The sequence below is a fragment of the Wyeomyia smithii genome, chromosome 3 (assembly GCF_029784165.1).
Source record: "Wyeomyia smithii strain HCP4-BCI-WySm-NY-G18 chromosome 3, ASM2978416v1, whole genome shotgun sequence".
Taxonomy (NCBI): domain Eukaryota; kingdom Metazoa; phylum Arthropoda; class Insecta; order Diptera; family Culicidae; genus Wyeomyia; species Wyeomyia smithii.
Window position 1 is genome coordinate 112965082 of NC_073696.1, and position 23258 is coordinate 112988339.

Here is a 23258-nt window from a genome sequence, read left to right on the forward strand (position 1 = left end):
GAAACCCCTTCGCCGAAACGAAGTACTGATACTAAACACCTTCTTTTCCAGAAGATAAGCGATAAGCTTAACCTTTCTTGGTAACTATAAGTGTTAGTGACGAATCCAAGAATTAAAAAAAAACCTGTCGTAAGAATTAAGAAATAACCTGTCATATCGAGTTTATATACTCAGCTGCATCAAGCGAACGGTTGTAGGTCATTCTAGGCGTAGGTGGGATATACGACTTGTTGCAAACGTTACTTCTGATGGGAATCTGATTGGTACACTCGTAGTGTTAGACGAAAACCCGATTTTTTCAGCATTTAGTTCGCCAGTTTTTTGTGAAGGGAATAGAATTACGTTATCCAACGATGTGAAATTTGTAATAACTCAACATACTCAACATCCTAGCTTTTACTGTCTTCGGCGTTATCAATCATCAAAATACCTTTTTTTGCCTTTCTCCTAGAAAGGTATAGCAATCACTTGCAAAACCGAAAGTATAAAAGTGCTCAAAAGGGCCGAATGGCCTATATCACACGACTCAGCTTGACGAGCTGAGCATTTTCTGTATGTGTGTGTGCAGATTTTTATTCTCACTCACTTTTCTCAGAGATGGCTGGACCGATTTTCATGAAATTAATTGCAAATGAAAGGTTTTGGTGCCCCATAAGATCCTATCAAATTTCATTGTGATCGGATTTTTAGTTTAGAGGTTATGTATCAAAATGTAAAAATCATGAAACATCATTATCTCAAAAACTACACTAACGATTCGAACAAAATTAGTTTCAAATGCACGAGATACCTGAAATAACCTTAAATTTTGAATTTTATGAAGATTGAACTTGTGGTTCAAAAGTTATGAAAAGAAACGTGTTTTGAAGACTGTTTAATCTCACTCATGTTTCTCAGAGATGGCTGGACCGATTCTCATAAAATCAGTGTCAAATGGAAGGTCTAGTTGCCCCATAAGACCCTATTGATTTGTTTTGCAATCGGACTATTACTTTGCCTGTTATGTTTAAAAATGTGAAATCCAGCTATTAAAAGGAACATATTCCGAAGACTACTTGGATTCACTCACTTTTCTCAGAGATGGCTGACCCGATTTCCACAAAATTTGTGTAAAATTAAAAGTCTAGCTGCCTCATAACACCCTTTTGAATTTTACTGTTATCGGACTGTAACTTCGTCTGTAATGTATCGAAATGTGAAAATCACGAAACTTCATTATCTCAGAAACTACACAACCGATTTGATCAATATTATTATCAGATAAGTGGGCTAGTTAAGGGTTAACTGATGAATTATGATTGAACACGTGGTTTCAAATTTTGGCTGCCCTTTAAGTTCCCATTTCATTTGATTATAATCGAACTTAAGCAACCGTTATGTATTAAATTGTTTATAAAACAACAAAAATCTATTATCTCGAAGATTGCATGACTTATTTTAACATAACTAGTGCCATACGAACGAGTCATCTTTCAAACTTACAAATAAAAAACTTCATAACAATTTGATATGTGCAGGCTCAAAAGCTATGGAAAGAGAAGAAATTCAAAGACTATTGAAAGCTATACTAGGTTTGATCGATATATGTGGCCTCAACATAATTTAAATGTGGTATCGTACTATTTGAACGTTCCAAATTCATTGATTCCATGCGATGTGTTTAAAATCTGCAAATGCTCAACGAATCGGCCATAGGATATGATCAAGGTCAAATAACAAATCGTTTGAAATGATTGGTTTTATCGAAATGACAACATCCTCGACTTTTGGCTTCTGTACATCGCCTTAATTCTGAATATATTCATATTGGGTGGTATTCTGTCATTTTCAGCAAATTTTCTGGCATCAATCTAACACCGGAAATACCCATATTGGGAGGTATTTAGTTATTTTGATCGTTTTCCAGAAGGGGCTCAAAAGGGCTAACCACTAAAAGTGGTTGTCTTTAAATTCAAAAGGGTGTCCAGGGTCAATGTTTGATTTCTATGCATCATCTCGATTACGGAAATATCCATATTGAGTATTATTCGGTCATTTTCGACTGTTTCCTAGAAGTTGCCATTTAGCAATTCAAAATGGTGCCTGAGGTCAATTGTTAGCTCCTTGCATCATTCTGGTTTCAGAGATACTCATATTGGATAGCATTTGTTTATTTTAGGCTGTTTTTCATAAACCGGTAGTCGCCATTTTGGATTTCAAAATGGTATTTAAGATAATTTCTGGCCTCTATGCGTCATTCTGGTTGAAGAAACACCCATATTGGGTGTTATTGGATCATTTCCGGCTGTTTCCCAGGAACCAGAAGTCGCCAAACTAAAATCCAAAATGGGGTCTGTGGTCAATTTCAGCTGCTGTGTATCATTCTAGATCCGGAGATACCGTAAACTGGGGTGACTTTGATCACTTTTTTTATTGTATCTCAAATATTTTCAGAATATACTGAAAACACTATTCTTTGATATTTTTAAAATAAGTACTGGCATGCATTTAAGAAAATTCAGTCACTACTTCAATTCTAAAAATTTTACACCAATAATCATTCCGGGGTGACTTTGATCACTTCATTGTTTTAATGAATTAGTAACACTTTGCTACTTTCACTAAATTGAACAGCCTTAAACGACTTAAACGAGTTTATAAATATGGAAAGCAATTTGGGGGCCATTCACATTCTACGTGAACAGTTTATAATGGCGAATGTCCAAGATTCATAAAAAAAATTTAGAATATATATGAATGATTAAAATCGTCAAAAACTAGTCCACGAGGAATATGACTTATGAAATTGTCCAAATTTGCATGTTACTTCACGTCTTGAGTTTTTGTGAAGAAGAAATATGTAATACGCTGTGGAGAAAATTGGGACTCAACATTGCCTTCGAGGAAAAACTTGCAAAAATAACAATAAAATGTATTGTTATAATATTTCTTCATCTTAAGAACTAATCTGGGAACAAAATAAAAACACTTTACGTATTGCAACTTGTTGTTTTGAATCTGCTTGAACCGATTGTTTGTATGCAACAAAAATCGCCAAAAATACACTTTATTTTCAAATAACATTTTAGCATGAAAAACACTCTTTAAATAGCAGGAAATGCATGAATAGTAGCAATGCGAACATATATCCACACAATCAGTAAAGATTACGACAAATCCCAAGCACTACGAGCGCTTTTTTACTACATTTTCAGAAAAGAGGTATAGTGATCAAAGTCACCCCGGTGATCAAAGTCACCCCAGTTTACGGTACTCATGTTAGACGGGAATCGGCCTTTTTTGGCTGTTTCCCAGAAACCAGAAGTTGCCATCCAACAATTCATAATGGTGTCTGAGATAAATTTTTAGCTTCTTGCAACATTCTGGCTCCAGAGATACTCATATTGGGTGGTATTTGGTCACTTTGGGCTGTTTTTCAGAAACCGAAAGTCGTCATTTTGGACTTTAAAATTGCCTTTGAAATCAATTTCTGTTATCTGAGCGTAATCCTGGTTCCGAAAACATTCATGTTGAATTGTACTTGGTCATTTCCGGCTGTTCCGGCATTATTACGGTTCCGGAAATACCCATATTGGGTGGTATTTGGTCGTTTGTCGCTGTTTTTCCGAAACCGAAAGTCGCCATTTTGGATTTCATAATGGCATTTGAAGACAATTCGAACGATTTTAGCTCCTGTGTATCATTCTAGATCCGGATATTATTATATTGGGTGGAAATCGGCCATTTTGGCTGTTTTCCAGAAACCGGAAGTTGCCATCTTACAATCCAAAATGTTGCCTGAGGTCGATTATGGAACAAATTTGTTACCACTAAAAACATTCACCTGCCAAATATGGTTCCATTTAGTTGGTTAGCTCTCGAGATGTGCAGAAATTTGTGTTTCATTTGTATGGCACCCCTCCCTTTCAAAAGAAGAAGGGGTGTCAAAATATTATGGACATATTTTTTACCACTAAAAACATTGACCTGCCAAATTTGGTTCCATTTAGTTGATTAGTTCTCAAGATGTGCAGAAATTTGTGTTTCATTTGTATGGAACCCCTCCCTTATAGAAGAGGGAGGGGTGTCAAACCATTATGCACATATTTGTTCCCTCTAAAAACATTCACTTGCTAAATTTTGTTCCATTTACTCGGTTAGTTCTTAAGTTGTGCAGAAATTAATGTTTCATTTGTATGGGACCCCTTCCTTTCAGAAGAGGGAGGGATCTCAAACTATCATAGGAACCTTTATCGGCACCAAAAACCCCTACATACAAATGTTCACGTCGATCGGTTCGGTAGTTTTCGAACCTATATGGATCAGACAGACAGACCGGCTTGCATTTTTATATGTATAGATTACAACATCAATATTTTAGAACCTAAAGAGTGAATATACATTTATTGGATTGAAGCGTTAATGTAAATCTATTTTTACAAATAAAAGTTTGAATGAGAAAGGCTGGGTCTGACCGCTAGGTGGATTAACTTAGATTTTAAGTTATAAAACGTATAGGTAAAGCCATTTTGAGCTCCCTAGAATAAAAATGCAAAAAAGCAGGTTTTCCCACAAACATAAAAATCTTCACGCAAATTTGAAATAAAATGCATCAAGCCGAGACAGAAGCAATCGACTTCCGATAAATTTAGGATCGTTTGAGGCTCCAAATAGAACGGCCTTGCGCTATCAAGTTTTATTTATTTATATAACACTAGCTGACCCGGTAAACTTCGTCCCGCCTATTTTAGTGTTAAATTTAATTATTTCAAACATTTCAAATTCTTTGATTCCTTGCGATTTGTTTATATCGTTTGAAATGATTGGTTTTATCGGAATGACAACATCCTCGACTTTTGGCTTTTATACATCATCTCTATCCCGGAAATATATTGGGTGCATTTCAGTTTTTTTAATGGCATTTGGAGACAATTTCTTGCCCCTAACCGTCATTCTGGTTAAGGAAACACTTATATTGGGTGGTGTTTGGTCATTTTCGGCTGTTTTTCAGACTCTGGAAGTCGCCATCTTACAATTCAAAATGTTGTCTGAGGTCGATTTGTGGCTTCAGTGCGTCATAGCAATTCAAATTTGCAAATTTGATCATTTGCCGCTGTTTTTCAGAAACCGGAAGTCACCATATTGGATTTCGAAATGGTATTTGGAGACATGCCAGAAGAAGGAAGGGTGTCGAAACATTATGGACATGTTTGTTACACCTAAAAACATTCACTTGCCAAATTTGGTTATAGTTGCTTGATTGGTTCTCGAGCTGTGCGAAATTTGAGTTTCATTTGTATAGGACCCCTCCCTTGAAGAAGAGGGAGGGGTGTCAAACCATTACGGATATATTTGTTACCTCTAAAAACATTCACATGCCAAATTTGGTTCCATTTAGTTGGTTAGTTCTCGAGATAAGCAGAAATTTGTAATTCAGGAGTTCAGGAGGAGGAGTGTCGAACCATTATGGACATATTTGTTACCTCTTGAAATATTTACATGCCAAGTTTGGTTCCATTTGCTTGGTTATTTTTTGAGATGTGCAGAAATTTGTTTTAATTGTATGGCACCCCTCCCTTCCAGAAAAGGGAGGGGTCACAAACCATCATAGGAACCTTTCTCGGCCCCTAAAACCCCTACATACAAATTTTCACGTCGATCGGTTCGGTAGTTTCCGAGCCTATATGGATCAGACAGACAGACCGGACTGCATTTTTATAGGTATAGATTATACAAGTAAAATCAGGCACTACACTGCCCATAATCGCCTATCAGTCCCAGCTTCATTTTCATCATGTTGACAAAACAGCGCGTTAAGGTATTTTTCTTCCTTAAGTTATTTCAGTTGTTGAGCGTGGTTCATTCCCATATTTTCGACATAATATGATGAGATAGACATTTACCATAACTTTTCTAGAAGAACGACGAAAATGCAGGTGGGACTGGTATGCGATTATGGGCAGTACACCAATATATGACTAGTGAAAGCAGAGCTACTCTTGTCTGGCGAATCTACCCTGAGTGCCTGTAATTCTGCCCCCGTTGATGGAATGGACTTCGTCAACCTTTGTCAACGAAATACAGTCCGGAATGCACGCGTGCGTACCCTGGAGTTGGTGTTTTGCAGCGATGAAATTGACTTCAACGTAGATGAGTCCGCCGTGCCACTGTTGTCAATTGATCCTCCCCATCCGCTTCTGCACGTTTCACTTGCTGTATCCCATAGCTGCCCAACTTATAGAGATGGTCGGGTTTGGAACCTGACCCGAACCCGGAAATTTTTTTTTTCGATCAAACCCGAACCCGACCCAAATCCGAAAATTTTATTTTTGTGAAGCCCGAACCCGAAACTGTGAAACCCGAGCCCGAGATTTTTTTTGAGGGGTAGATTTTTTGTACCAATTTGAGACTGCCCTAAAGCTTTGGGCCTCGAATGGTATTGAAATGCTAGTGTTTTTGCAGTTGCATGAAATTAGACTTCATCATCTTACAAATGCTTATTTGATATAGTCGGGTTTCGGGTTTTCAGACCTTAACCCGACCTTTTTTACGCTTCACTACTACAACACCTGATGAGTCAAAATTGGACTGTTGTCGCTGAACGCAAAGCACTCATCATGATTTTAAATTTGCTAGTTCTGATTTTTGTAGGTCGACTATCCCAAGTAACCATAAGCATTAGGAGATAACATTTTATTAGCACTAATTCAATCTTGTTAATGCCAAATAGCTTTATATCCTATTTTTCAATGTTTAGGGCATTATGCTAAACTAGCATTACTGAGAGCAAAATATGTGCTTAAAGGGCTACCGTAAGTGCTACAGTGTAGTGTTTCAAATGCATATAGAAGACGCATTGCATTTTTTCGTAAGTGCCAATGACGAGCGATATCGAGTGGTCAATTTAAAAATAGACTGAACATGAATACTCCACGTAAATGGAAAAAAAACTTTAAGAGGTGGGAATTTTCGACGCAAAGTTCGGGTAATGAAAGCATGAAACTTACCGAAATATCCAATACAAAACAATTGCAAGCTAGTGAGTTGGATCCAGGATCTACATCTCCTGGGCTTGTGGTTTCTGAACCGTCAATATCAGGAGATGAAAAAAAGTCCCTGTTGAATTCCAAACTATGTTGAGGAAGAGCACATGCACAAAATAAACCATATGTATTACTTCTGAATATTTTTTTTCATTCGTTCCAGACACCAAATAATGAAGGTTTTAATTTTTTTTTCGTTTGTTTTCTTAACTCACATGTTAGAAAAGAGAAATCTCATGGGTGCTCCAAATCAACATTAGTGATGCATATTAATGGTTGCCACCTGCAGCACTTGATCAGCTCGCCATTTCACCTTTTTAACATTCTATCAGCTATATACAAGCATTTAGGTCAGAATAAGTTCTTACCCAGAATTCTTTAATTAAATATAGTATTGTTGTAGGGCAATGATTTAGTGCTTACTGTATACTTGGGTAGTGCTTAATACAAATTCACGTACTGAAAGTTCTAGAGAATTTGCGGTGCCAATCTCGAAGCTTCTGGGAATTTGTCAACAGCAAAAGAAAAATAAACATGCATTCCAACCAACGTGATTCATGATGGTTAGGAATCAACAACCCCCGATGAAGCGTGTTCACTACTAGAAGCGTCCGAGCAACTTGCAACATGGTCGAATTCGTACATGACTGAAAGAACCCTTGGGAAGCGATTCGGCTCGTATGTCCCATCAGCTGTCATAAGTACTTCCGGTGTACCACAAAGAAGCAATCCGGCCCTATTTCACTTCACAGCTCGGGGGGAGTTAGATGCAAGCTCATTCACGCAGATGATCTTAACCTGTATATTATAGTTAACTGGTTCGATGATTGTCTTCATCATCTTCAGACTAAGAGTAATACTCTCGTTGCCTGGTGCCATTGTAATTAGTTCATTATCTATAGTGTTCTATAGTGTGTGGTGATGACGTTCCACCGCTCTGCAAACCCAACCAATTACTCTATTGAAAATGTTACGCTCCGCAGAATAGATCTTGGTGTTCCCGAAAACCCCCCTTCCCCCACTCCTCCAGAGTATCATAGAAACATTTCTTACCCCCAAAAACCTCCACATATCGGCTTCTAAAACCACTGTATACAAAATTTCACGCCGATCGGTTCAGTAGTTTTCAAATCTATATGAATCAGACAGACAGAAAGACAGTGAGAGCTGCATTTTTATATGTTTAGATTTGATACCATGCACTCTAAAAAATAGGCACGTAAAATCCACCTGAAAAAGCACGTAATGACTGACCTTCAGAAAATCTGCCATTTTACGTGACATTAGTAACTTTCACCTAAATTTCACGTACGATTCACTGTCAAATCACGTAAATCGGTCAAATTATAGTGTAAATATTTTTAATGCGTTGGTATTTGTGTGTTTTGACTTTGTTAGTGTTAGTGCGACTGTGGTGCGACGTTTCCGACAGCGGAATTTACGTGAATTTTTAGTATGCAAAAAAAGTCAATATGGCGTCAAAAAAACTCCTAAGCTACTTCAACTAATTTTATATTGGAAATCACGCAATGTAAGTAGCTAGAATAATATTTAGATTAACAGAGGAAACATATACATTTTTCAAATTTTCAGTTGGTAAATTCTTTCCGGACAATTGGAATCGCCAACGGTCATTTTCGAGCGGAACATCTCCTGCGGGTTGAACGGTCAACATCTTTCCGGTCATCCCTGTTTTTTTCGGTTGGAATCTCGATTTAAAACAAATAATTATTTTTTAGTATTTGAAAATAAATTATATTTTTTATATGCGCTGTCTAGTCTATTTACTTATAACTCACGTAGATTCCATCTGAATAACACGTAAAAAGTACGTGAAAATCATGTGGGTTTTATGCGTTCTGTTTATGGTTTCACCTAAATATCACGTAAAAAGGTACGTGAAAATCCGGTTATAATTACCTGACCAACACGTAGACGATTGGCACTGAAGTGGACACTAACACACTAACACATGAACGGCTTTCGAGGAATCGGCGAAAGTTACGTGAAAAGAAGGTGGAGGTGAATCAGCCACTTTTCCCGGTAAATTTTACGTGCATTTTTTTCAGAGTGTTGGGTTTTGATAGCAAGGTTGGTACAATTAGGCAACTCGAAAGACTTTTGATTTACAACACCATCTCTGTTGCATGCCAAAGACTTTTCAGCTCATATAGTATACAAAGATTGATATGGTTATACAAATTTTGCAATTCAATCAACATTAAAAAATGTTTTTGAATGTAATAAGCTCCAATTCTGTAAAAAATAGCTTTTGTTTCTCGGTAACAAGGAAATCGTTTCTGAGTTAAGCCTATTTTGTAGCAGCAAAACGAACGAATATATACTTTTAAAAAAAACAGAAAAGCAAACAGGGCAAGTGTACAAAGAGTACGCTACGATCCTACTGCCACTAACTGTTTGTCCCGAGACTCGAACCTGCATTGAGTGGTTTGTTAGGCCAGCATCGTACCTCGAGAGCAGGTAAAAGAGCAGATGAAAAGCAATAAAATGTAAAAAAAAATCTACAAAAAATACTAAGCGAATAAAAAACATGAAGTTGAATTGAAATGAGTCAGCTGAAAACACACGCGTCATCAAATCGTTATTTACATACTCTATAGAAAATAACATGTGACCGACTAATAAGTTAACCCAAACTGTAAAAAAACCTGCAATCAATTTATCGATTTTATAAAACTTCGTCGGAAGATTTGTAATAAAAGTATTATAAAGTGTAAAATGTTCATCGGGTATATCGTTAGAGTAGAACGTATGATCAGTTTCATACGGACACCTGTTTCAATCAATCTACAAACCATAAATCAACATGTAGATAAAGCCCGTTAGGTTAAGTATCTCAAAAATTATTGTTGCTGGATAATCACAAGCCTCGTGCAGCAATGCTGCGCTCTATATCATTTCCATTTCCCATATGGGGGAACAAAAGACCCAATCTTTCCGCACATATGCGGCAATAAAAATTCTAATTAAAAATCAAATTTCATTTACATCAAACCTTATTGTTGTTGTCGACAGATTCGAATGCGGGGCGAGACGGCGGATCTGGGGTATGAAAATGACCTGGATGGAACTTAATATGCACTCGCTTATGCCTGCCACAGCCTACAACGGGTCGGGTCGAAATAAAAACAACTAATGCGTAGTTGTCAGCATGAGAGAGAAAAAAAATTGTACGTCAGCCAATTCGAAACACACAAAGGAAGGAAGCGAAGGTGGAACCTGATTTTGACGAGAGTTGCGGAAATCATTTTGTGCCATACGTGCATCGGTTTTCCTCCGCACCGCTGCGTCACGCCATGCTGTATATTACCCAGCGAATGAAGTCTCCCATACGCAGCCGAATGCTCCGATGAACGCGCCAAACCTCGGTGACCCCTCGTTTCCGGTGCAAGATCCGGAAGTATTAAATCGTTCCACAATTCATTAGAATTCATGTATGCAGTGTAGTGAGCACCGGTGGCGATCACCGTTCTTTTCCGTTTACACGTGAAACAATGCGGAGCACGAACGGATCGATGACATTCTTCCGGGTGGGAGAATCTCGTTTGGAGATCAATTGTAACTCGGCATATATTTGGCCGTACTTGCTTACCAGCGCGATTGAGATTAATTTTCGATTTTAAAATCCTGCCTTGGAGTGTGAAAGAACGTACCACAGAGTGCAAATTATTATTCAAAGAAATATTTACGTAGCATTAAAAACAGTACAAGAGAATATATTTTCATCGCTTCTCATACAATAGCGCCAGATTGCCAGCTACTTCTTAATCAGATATAGCGGTTCGATTTGAGTTTAGTAATTAAATCTGACCTTAGAGAAAACTATTTTCGGTAGTTGATGAGTCCCAACCATCCTACTGTTTATCGTGTAAAAAAAAAAACGAAATTTATAGAACAAGTCGAGGAATTTTATTTGAATTTAATCAAACTGAACTTCCACAGTTGATAGTTCCAATAATCTGTCAACCGTAACGCTTCCAGATAGAATAATGATCTGCGGGCACCAGAAAGAGCGGCGTGTCGTTTCGGTAATTAATCGATATCACTAACTAGACGAGATGAAGACGATAGGAAAACAGCAGCTGGCTCCTGGCATACGGAATTGATTAATTTTACAACCCATTTAAGACACCTCTGGGTTGCGTTGACCTGCTGAGGTAGAAGCCAAGAGACGCTCACAGCACGATCGTGACCCAACCAATTAAACAGTAGGCCGTAACGAAATTTCAATGTCCTATGTTATGGTTTAAGATAAAATTTAATTTTGACATAAACACCGATTGCCCCATATTGTAAACGGAGACTTGTTTATACTTTAAGATTTTGATTAAAAAAGTTCCCATAGCTCATTTTATGTTTCAGTCTTTGGAACAGTGAGAAAAAGCGAACTAGATAACTCGAAACTTGTCGATTTTGAGTTAGGCATAGCATCATATTTATAGCGTCGAGCTCTATAACATATCCTAAACTCATTAAAACACGATAACAAGAAAAATATTATTTTTAAATTACAAAACTAGATATCTCAATGTAGAACAAGTATGCTTTGTGGTAGAACCAGCTAGCTGGCATCTCTATTTTATTTGCTTTGCTCCGTTAGGAGCTAACATCACTGCGGATCCGCAATTTGCGGGCCCCATTGACAGATGCTATGTTATGCGTATAAAAAGTGGCGGTGATATGCTATCTCGTTTACACACACGCTGAGATGTTAGTCCTCGAAACATGGCGGGATGCCAGCTAGCTGGGTAGAACTAGATAACTCGACTCTTCGTAGATTTTTTCGTTGCTACAACAGGCCTGAATTGATATGGATGCGTTTCATAAAATATGAGCCATTTAAAATTGCATTTGAATCATCGACACCAAAATAGGTCAAAGTTTAAAACTCGTTTCTCCCAAAACGTCAATTTTCGAGTTATCTTATTCTAGCATTGAGGGGACGACATACTTGTGTGGTTCCAACCTGAAGTAAATGAAACTGCACTTTAAAATGTATACATTTGAATAAAACAACCATTAGTTTGTTTTACAATTTTTATGCCGTACTGTAAAAAAAAAAACAATATAAGTGGAAGCAGATGTTCAGATAAGGAAAAATGTTATTGTTGCAAGGTAGATTATTAATTATAAAAGATAAAAAATTTCTCACTAACATGTGAGTAACACGCTCGCATGTATTCTAACGGGTTTTTGACGCGCGAAATAAAGTTGGTTAAAGCTTATAATTTCCAGTAAAACCAATTAGAAGCGTTATAAATCATGGAAAACTTTATACACGTTCTTACAATGATCGACAATTTCAGTCGCTGAAAAGATATAAATCGAACATAACAACTTCCACCGGTGTTTGGGCCCGCATCGGAACATCATGAATCGAGTTAATGCTTCTAATCGGTAATGATTTTTCGCCGTTCGATAGCAGGGCGCCGAGGAAACGCATTAATCAAGTCGAGTTTCTGGTTGCTGTCCGTGCGCGGCACAAACATTTTGTGTCATTCCGGAGCTATGCGAGGAATCCATTACCGACTAATTGCGATCCGATGATGGCAATCGATCACGTGCCTCGCTAAAAGGAACGCATTTGTCTTGCCGGAAATAATTATTGCCGGTTGCGTGACTAAAGAGCGTCACCACGGAATACTACCTTTCGCCCGGGGTCGTCATCTTGACCGCAGTCTGGCTAGGAGCTGTGTGCTATCGAAAAGGACGCAGACCGGGGTGGTGAGCGCAATAATTTTGGGGTGTGAAGATCAGTGTATATTCGCAATTAAGTTTTATTATAAACCAGCACACAATGTTGTTTATCATTGACTATCCCTGAAATGATTGATAAACTTCAAACAGTTGCTCATATTTATTTATCAAATTTGTTTCCAATGTATTGTTTGTTATGCGAACCTGATTTTAAATCGATTTTCGTGATCTTATCAATTAGAAAATGCTAAAAGAAATGTTGTGAAGAATTTGTTGTTGTTGTTTTCAGTACCTGCCACTGTAACAATTTTCATCATGTAAACAGTGGCTCAGTATTTTCACATGTAAAGTGAATGCCACCTGGTACTGCAAATCTACTGATGTTCATAAAGGTGCACTCGACATGACGATCACTGCGCTGTAGTCTCCATCTCCACCATCATCAACATCAAATCGAACGGATGATCGCGAAAAAATGGGAGGTGCGGTGTACTTGTGACGAATCGATTAAGTTGTTCAACCAGAACCGATCGAGCTCGGATACGCGATCGCACGGCCACGGTCGCAATCCCGTTGGGAGAAGGCTTACACCACCGGTGCGTTAGAATATTATACATACAGCAACGTCACTTGAGAATCAAACTGCCACACTGTTTAGTTTCTCTAACCGTTGCTAAATTAATGATGTTCCCTATTTTTGTTTTAAATGTTGATTGAGGGTAAATTGCTGATTTATACTGGCAAACTTTGCTGGGTTAATTGTTTTTTTGATTCAATACTTTAGGCATCGGAAAAATTTACAACGAAAAATGTTAAGAAGAAGCGCCATGTTTGCTTTTGTTTAATAAGTACACTAAAGTCGCTTTTTACGCGGGGGATACGTGCCGCGTAAAAAAAAACCGCGTAAATTCCGGAATCCGCGTAAAAAAACCGCGTAAATTCCGGAATCCGCGTAAAAAAACCATCGTTAATTTTGCATTCCGAGTGAAGGGGAACCGAAATCCGGGCAAAAAAAAACCGCGTAAATTCCGGAATCCGCGTAAAAAAAACCGCGCAAATTCCGGAATCCGCGTAAATTCCGGAATCCGCGTGAAAAAAGCCGCGTAAAAAAACCGCATAAAAAGCGACCTTAGTGTATATCGTTTAGCATAAGGCAGCATAAAAATTGCGAACAGGTTGAAAATTCGAAAAAGCACCAAAAAACATACATTTGTTGTTTTTGACGTGGGACTACGTCTTTCTTCACTATACTAAGGTACATTCTGTGAAAACTGGATTGAACATGTAACGTTTTTGGTTAGGGGAATGGAAGATTTTAGATGCTAATAGCGCTCAGCCAACTGTTCCGATTTCAATAGTTAATATACCGTTGGAAAGCAAAAATATACAAAATTTGTATAACATGATAATTTTAGTTACCATTTTCTTATTACTCTGTGAAAATTGCGGAAAAGTTTGAAGGTCGAATATCCACATACATTTTTCATACGATTGGTATGTTTCCCTAACGCAGACTTCAAAAACATAGACGAAATGATTTCACGCATTCAGTCATTGGCTAGCAATGCCAACCAATTGGCATCGCATTCATCACCAAACGTAAGCGACAAAGAAAGAAAGCAGAGATGCTTCCACGTGATTGGCTCTTCGCCCAATCACCCAAGTTCCCCACACTGAGTGACGCTATAAAAGGACATTCCATGTTGCGAGAATATCATTCCCTGGTAGACCGTCAAGGCGAACAGTTCGGCTTCCCTTCGATCTGAGTTGGACCCCACCAGTGGTAATCAAATTCAAATAGCGTTGTTGGAATACAACCCGATATTGAACGTGAACGACACTGGAGACCATTGGAAGACTTGGAAGCCGTTTGGGTGCTGCCGATAGTGTAGGTATAGTGTGTCGTATATCAAGCGTGTGTGTCTGAGTAGCGTGTGGGTGTGTATGTGTGGGTGTGTGAATAGCGTGTGTATGTATGTGTGAGTAGTGTGTGTGTATGTGTGAGTAGTGTGTGTGTATGTGTGAGTAGTGTGAGTGTGTGAGTAAGTAGTAGAGTGGCCATTTTTGTAACATCATGCGATTTCGATGAGCGCCGGGCGGAAAAAGTTTCCTTTTTACTCCAAAAATAAGCCATGAAAATTTGAAGTAAATCCGAGTTCATTTAATGGACCCACAAAACGCTTATATTTTAAAAAAATAGATGCTCATAAAAGCTGTTGTTTTTTGTGTCTGTTTGAAGTTTTTTGCCTTAGTTTCTCAAAATAGTTGTATATTTTGCGTCTAAATGCTCTTTACCTATAAAATCATATCATTAGGGACATTCACATATCACGTAATGCTAAATTACAGCAATTTTAAACACCTCTCGCAATGGAACTCTTCGTTGAATATCCCCTTCTTCGTAGTACGTTACGTAATAAATGAATGACCTCCCATATTCGTTAGAGGTTTTGAAACTGCCATTTAGTGATTATAAGCTTAATCATACTTCATTGCAGCAACTGCGTGAAGTGAACCGCCACAATCGGATTGGTGAAGAAAAATTATTAGAATTATTATGAACTTTTTGTATAGATTTAATGTTATTTTTAGTATTATTATTATTATTTTCTATGAAACAGTTCAGCACTAGTGATCTGGATGCACAAAGATGGTGAATTTTATCAAATACGGTCGGTAGATCTCCTGTTGATCGAATAGCAATGCTAATGAGTTTCGATGAAAGTGCAAAGCTCTTGGGCGCCCTTAAAATTGATTCAAGCTACGGCAAAAATATCGCCTAAGAAGTTCATAATACGCTAGTGGATTGAAATTTTTCGGAAAAGTTTTGAAAACTAACCAGTATTACTTGTCCTCTTCATTTCTATGAACTTTTATGCAAAATATATTACAGGGCAAAAGCATAGGACCTGAAACACTTTTCTTTAACCGTTTTACAAGAGCATCAAACGAAATCAACTCATTCACAGCCAATCAACTCACTCACAACTTCAATGATCCAAAAGTTCTGATCATTGACCATAAATTGCATTCAGGACATGTCCCTGTTGGTAGTCAAACTTCACATTCAGGTGTTTTTCGGATGTACGAGTGCTGTCTAATGTATTAATCAAGTTATAAATTTTCTACGTGATTCTTTCGCTTATGCCGAAATTGATAGTTGTTTCAGACGCTGTAACTGAAAAGATGAGGAATCGCTTGTAGTATTTAAGCCCAGAATAAATTGGATTGGCTTGATATCCCGTTTGAAATTAAACAAAAAATGATCAGGCGATTAAAAGCTAATGATCCCTAAGGTGAAACGGTATTGAAACCACAAACAGCCAATTTCGAATCACCACTTCGATATTTTAAAGGCACGGAAATAAATAATGCAATCCCTGTGAAAACGCTATTTTATGTTTGCTTCACTCAGCAAACATGAAGTAGCGTTTTCACAGGTGACGTTAAATTTATGAAAAATTCTAACCGTGTTTCAACACATAATTAAGACGAATTTCAGTTTATATTGCATGTTGTTGATTTATCCCGAAAAAATACACACCTCATTCAAAATACGAACTTTTTTACAAACAGCAAAAGTTATAGATTTTTTTAAACTTAAATTACGGTGATAATATTACTGTTTTATGAAAATACAAGTGTATTTGAATACATTTACCGAAAGATATATGTTAAAAAAAAAAAACTCCGTAAAATTTTCATGTAAATCGATTTCTCAAATAAAAGCAGCAAAAAGCAGCACCGTCACTTGCATTGTTTACATAGGGTATGTTTTTTGTCCCCACAGCATAAGGTATGTTGTCTAGCTATGGTATTCTTTGAAATAATGAATAAAAACTTGAGAAGCTTACTGTTCTCAATTGTTAGATAGAAATTTTCAATTATTGATATTACTTATGGAATGTAACAAAATTTTGTACACCAATTCTATATGAACTGATGACTTTTAAAGAGAAGAAGGAGGGTTGTGGGTACGTTTCCAGAGGTTTTGAGATTTCCAATGGAATATACAGTTGTCAATGACACATAATAATTAAAACGAAAAGTCTTCTCAAACTTCATGTCCTAACGTTTTCCCTTTTTAGGCTACCTGGAGACGCCACTATGTGTATAGAGACTGTCTATAAGTCACGTTCTCATAACTAATTACTCTATCCATCAAGTTGATCCAGCCATACATTTTTATATAATTCATATGATACATAGTTTCTGATCAACCCCCTAAAGCCCCTTAATAGTCCACGTTGTTGATGGTCGTCCCTATACTTACTGTTTTATCATGTTAGTCATGTGGATTATTCGTAGACACACTACTGTTCATTTAACAGGTATTAAATTCAACTTTTTGTTTTTGGCACAATCTCACCCCATAGAAGGGGTGAGATTGAGCCAAAGTTCATGTATTTTTAGCAAAATTATAGTTTATTGTAACTCAACCATATTTGTTGTAGTTGTTAACAAAACATTCTAGAATGCATTGGTGTATTTAGGATCGAATTCTTTGCTTAAAAGTGTGCGTTAGAAGCTTGAGATCAAAAAAGCATCATTTTTTGGCACAATCTCACCCCGGATGACGGTAATCTATCCTCAAACTGTTTGAAATTATCGTAAACCAAGAAATATTTCGTCATGTGAGGAACTGTAAAACGTGCGACCAATATGCTTTTTATTAAAAAGTCTATATTCTCATTCATGATTCTCATTAAATAATCTTAAAGTGAAACGGAACGGAATCCAAGCACTATTTTTATCATTGTTAACAGTACATGGTTACCAAATTTTTAATATTTTTGATGCCATAGAATTCAACAGAAACATAAAGTTTTGTGAAAAGTTTTGTCAAATTCAAAAATAGTCTTGTTTATGTTTAGTAAGTCTCTAAGAGCCATGGGCTCAAGGGCAAAAAAAAATCACTTCAAATAAATAAATAAATAAATATCTGCTGCTTAGAGTGCTGAAAACACGGGCGCAAAATTTGATACACGCAGTTGATTTGAAATTAGAATAAAAAAACAAAAACCGGAATTTTTCGTGGCACTACACTTTAAAAGAAAGTTTTACCCCATTTCGGCCAATTTTTCGCAAGAAATTAATTACGATCGCGCTGTTCATTAGAGTAAAGAGAAAAGTATACTTAGTTTGAGTGGTTACGCGACTCTTACGTGCCGGTATTTGTGAAAAATGTTGCTACCAGCGCGAAAATATTACCAACACCGAGGAAGAAAAAATAACGTATGAGGAAAAAAATCCGAACAAACTTTCAATTCCAAATTAAAATCTTGCGCAACTTATTTTTCTATACATGTTTATTTACTCAAGTAATGTAACTCATTTACAAACCTCATAGGAAAAACTTAGCTCCACATCGCGCTGATTTCCTGATACTCTGGGGTACTGGCTTTATAACTTCCTGAATTCCGGATGTTTCAATTGTTTTGAGCTCCTTCTTGATTTTTCTCTCAAACAATCGACGTTTTTTGCTCTGTAACCTTTATGGTAGACCATTCGCTTAAAATTTGCTCGGAAAATTTCAATAGACTGCAGCAGTGGCACATTTTGAGGATTGTTTTCTTTCGTAATAAACCCGACATTGCCTTGCCGCAAATCCGCTAAATTTGCATTAGCATAGTTTGACAATGCAAGGTCTGGCCAAAACACTACTTTGATATTTTTATGTTACTTATATTTATAGTTTTAAACCCATTTTATGCAGATACTAGTTCATCGTTTTTTAATCAATCGGATATTTATTGCCCAGCTTACGATATGATTACGCCGACCAACCAGGCGTTTCCACCCTTAATTTCGCACGAGCTTTGCTCTCTTGCAAAGTGCATTTTCGTCCGGAACCAGATTTTTTTTAAGGTATTTCCATTCTCGAAGAGTTTGTCAATAATGTATATAAATGTTTTTTTTTTCCTATATCCAAGATCTTGAGAATAGTGGAACACTTCACTTATAGTTTTTTTTTTTTTCATTTCACTCACAAAAATTGCAAATCAATATACGACGATCTTCTCTCGACCACGCCTTTTTCCCAACTAAGCGTTACTTGACAGAATCGACTAGTCGTGTTACCAGTTATATAAAAGTGGATCTTCATTTTGTGGAAAAGGATTTTTCGATTTGTGCAGAACTTCGAAATCGTCGACTAATTTAAAAGTTGTTCGGATTTTTTTCCTCACACGTTAGCTATGCGAAAAATAGCACGGTTGAAACGTTTAAAAGGTTTCACGGTGAAACCAAATGTGCAAACTGATTAAGTTAGGTGCTCTGATGCTGGTTTAGCAGTTTCACAATAAATAATTGCTGGTTAGTTGAAAGATTAATAATAATCTATGAGGCATTCCCGAAATGCGGTAGTATGAGCCACCGGTCCTCTCATGCTTGGATTCCGTCCCGGTTCACGTTAACGTGAAAAATGCAATGTCATATCATACACAACGAAAAAAAGCCTGAATATTCCAATTGCACTATTTGTCAGCTATATTGAATTCTTATAAAACAGAATATGCTATAAGCAGACAAGGTAACAGTATGATAAGTAGGGTGTCCCAAAAAAAATCGATGTTTAAAAAGTCAAGGTGCTCAGCCCTAAATTGAAAGATAATGTTATTTATAGCATTTTTGTAGAACATTTCGACTTTCTAAAAAAATGTTTTCAGGTTGCCCAAACGTGATTTATGACAATGACTTTTTTAAGCTACAAACCCACTCTTTTGCACCTTTTTCAATTCTCTTCGATTCCTAAATTTTTCCATATATTTTTATATTTTTGTGGGGTTGTTTATGAATATTTTGCATGGTTCAGTTCAGCATTGCATTCAGTTTTTTGACTCCCAGAGCCCATTGAACATAACAAAAAAAACTAAAATACAAATAAAAAAAATTTTTGACCAAGAACTGAAATTTTCATAGCAAAGCAAAATTTACGACGAAAATTTACATGCAAAAAGATACTTGATATCTTATCGGGGAGTTGAGATATTGGCATTTTTCTATGTGATGGAAAACTATGCATTTTAAAAAATATGTTGAATAGATGTTTTATTTTGAGAGATAAAAAATAACAATGTTTAGAAAACAAACACATTTTTGGATGGCTGATAACTTAGTAGAAGTTTTAAAAATTCGGAAAAATCTGCCAAAAAAGTTAGAACGGAAATTGTGACTTTTAGTGCCCTTTAATAGAAAACTCAATGTTGCTCGTGATATATAAGAGATAGAAACATAATGTCTTCGGTGAAGTTTCTTGTTTTAATATAACCTGAAAACTTTGTCGAAGACACCTTGCGTCTATCTTATTCTGATTAAAAAGTAAATTTTTTATCTCTCTCATTGGTGGATTGATCACCTATCTTTCTACATTAAAAGATGCATTTTTGAATATCCTGAAACTTTTTCGAACATATCTTATGGCTATAATCAATATTTGAATCACTATTTAGGAAATTATATGCACAAACGGCAAAATAAAACACTGTGCAATGGAGAAATTGAGCTTTAGGGGCATTTTTCACAAAATGCATAGTTTTCTATCACATGTAAAAACGCCAATATCTCAGCCCCCGATAAGATATCAAGGATCTTTTTTCATGTAAATTTTCGTCTTGGATCCCGCTTAGCTTGTTTTATATGTGTTTTGAAGGGTTTTATCTGAAAATTATGGCAAAAATCACTTTTTTGTGATGTTCAATAAGCTCTGTTAGTCAAATAATCGAATGCGATTCTGAACCAAACCATGCAAAATATTCAAAAACAACCCCACAAAAATAAAAAAATATATGGAAAAATTTAGAAATCGAACAGATTTGAAAAAGTGCAGAAGAGTGGTTTTGTAGCTTGAAAAATTCTTTTTTTGATAAATCACTTTTGGGCAACCTGAAAACGATTTTTCGGAAAGTCGAAATGTTCCACAAAAATGCTATAAATAACACTATCTTTCAATTCAGGGCTGAGCACCTTGAATTTTTCAACATCGATTTTTTTGGGACAGCCTAATGATGAGTCTTTTTAATAAACACTGCGAAGTTAAAAACAAAATGAGGCACTATATGTTAATACCTTTATTTGTAATGTTAGCGAAAGGTTTTAAATGTAGTCATTGCAATGATCGACGCAAATAAATAAATCTTTTCAATGGGAAACTTTACCGATTTACATAATTCATAATTTTTTATGATCCAAGAAACATTCATCATTAAACTATCAACTGCAACAACAATTGATTCTATTTGGCGTAGAATTACGCATTCCGGTCACATTCTAAAAATTGCTGTAAAATGAAAATCTATCCATGGAGAGCGTAACAAAAATCGTCCAACTTTAAATGCTCACAGGCTTGTTATTCTCCTAAATATGTGGAACGAGCGGATTGAATTTTCACCGCTCACTTATTGCCCTGCATGAGCATTGCTCGTAGCAATATTTGCACCCCGCTTTTTTATTCTGCTTTGTGCTGTGTTTCTGCCGCACTCAGAAACAATAACACACTCGCTGTTTACACTACAGTTGAGTAAAACAAGTGTGGTGAAGCACTCTAAAACTGTTGAGATAAATTCGAAAGCATTCGAAGAGCAAACATGCGTGACGAGCGGCTGGATTTATTTTTTTTTTTGTTTCGAGATGCAAAGCAAATAACACAATCTACTTTCCTACCTATATACTATCCTCATTTTATATACACACAGTAGAAGCACTGCAGTGCACCCTACTTAACTTTTACTTTGTTGGCTAACGGACCGTTCACCGGTCTAGGGCCGAACGAATAAGACATGTCCAGCTTCTTCTGTCTTGGACAGTTGTTCTCCAGTCTCCTCGTACACCAGCAGATCGTGCATCTTCTTCCACCGCGCACATCCACCGCGTGCGAGGCCTACCACGGAGTCAACGGCCTCTTCCTCGTTCTCTACTAAAGATAGTTTTGGCGGCTCTTTCGTCGGGCATTCAGGCTACTTGTCCAGCCCACTGAAGCCTGCCCCGCTGTATTACCTTCACTATATCAGCATGTTTGTATACCTGGTACAACTCGAGGATTACTCCATCTTCCAGTTTACCACCGAGTATCGATCTCAGAACTTTACGTTAAAAAACTCCGAGCACTCGTCGTTCAGCTTCCTTCAGCGTCCATGCTTCATGTCCGTAAAGAACCATTGGGAGTATCAGCGTCCTATACAGCGCTAGTTTTGTGCGAGTTTGCAGACTACGGGACTTTAGCTAGTTACGTAGTCCGTAGAAGGCCCTGTTCGCAACTGCAACTCGACGTTTCACTTCACGGCTCATATCGTTGTCACATGTCAAATCGTTCGAAATTCGAAGTCCGGGAACAAAAGTTACCAATTTTCTCGAGAGCGTTATTTTAGTGCAAAAATTATCATAAAGACGTTAATTCATGTTGGAAAGTGTTTGACTAAATCAGAACAATACAAACTAAATTTTGCAATTTGTTTTTTTATTTTTTTATTATATTTTTTTCTGGTTGAAAAATTTGGAGTGTAGTAACAAAATAGGCTGATTCTACAATTCTCAGACTGATTGAGCATGTATGCCGATGGCATTCAATTAAGCACAAACTCAGAACAAGTTGTGCAAGTTTATAAGTTGTTCATTAGTTTCGAAGTGATGCAGTACCAAAATTGAAATAGCAAAAAAAATGTAACAATCAATGTCTTTCTAATTTTATAAGAACCATATAATTAATCAAAGCATATATTACAAGTTAAAAAGGCGAGCAAGGCCATATGGGTTGACTTTCAATAAATGCAGCGAAGAAAATCAATAAGAATGAACAATTTGCTGCGTTCTATGACCTAAATTGAATAATCTTTTTTTTCACCGAAAATGTCCGGGGTCCGGAAAGCATTAACCGGTCCGTTCCGAAGTCCGGATGGCTCCGTTCCGGTCCGGGCCGGAAAATAATCGGACTTTGAAGGTTCTAATCCGATTGGACTTCAGCCCGGACCGGACTTTTACCGGACTCTGCCCGGTCCGATGTCGAACACTATAATTTTCTAAATCATGTCACTACATTGTTACTGTTTTTTTAATGAGCATGAGCATGAGCATGATTGACCGCCCGCGGTTGCTACTCCGTTATTGCCAGATCAGCTGTAATTACACAGAGAACCAACAGATGATGCTCGGGACCAACATGCATCCTCAATGTGTAAAAACTGGAGATCATAATCTTTTTGTAAGGCAATACCAGCGCCGGCCGCATCCGAATGCAGGTCAAAAAAGGAGTTTGTATGGGAATATGTTGACGTGATACTCGTTTTATTGGAAGCCGAGAACACCTCTGCGCTTCCACAAGAATCACTGGGATGTTGGAGAAAGGGCAGGGTATACAACAGGGTTCGTTTTGGTGAACGATTCACTGATTTCGAGTGTCGGGTTCTTTAGACCAAATGTCGCGCTGAGTCGAGTTCATTACATCTGCCACGAAATTCATAATGTGTTCCGAACTTTTTCAGCTTGATGAAATAACACCGCAATAATGAGCATACGCAAAGATAC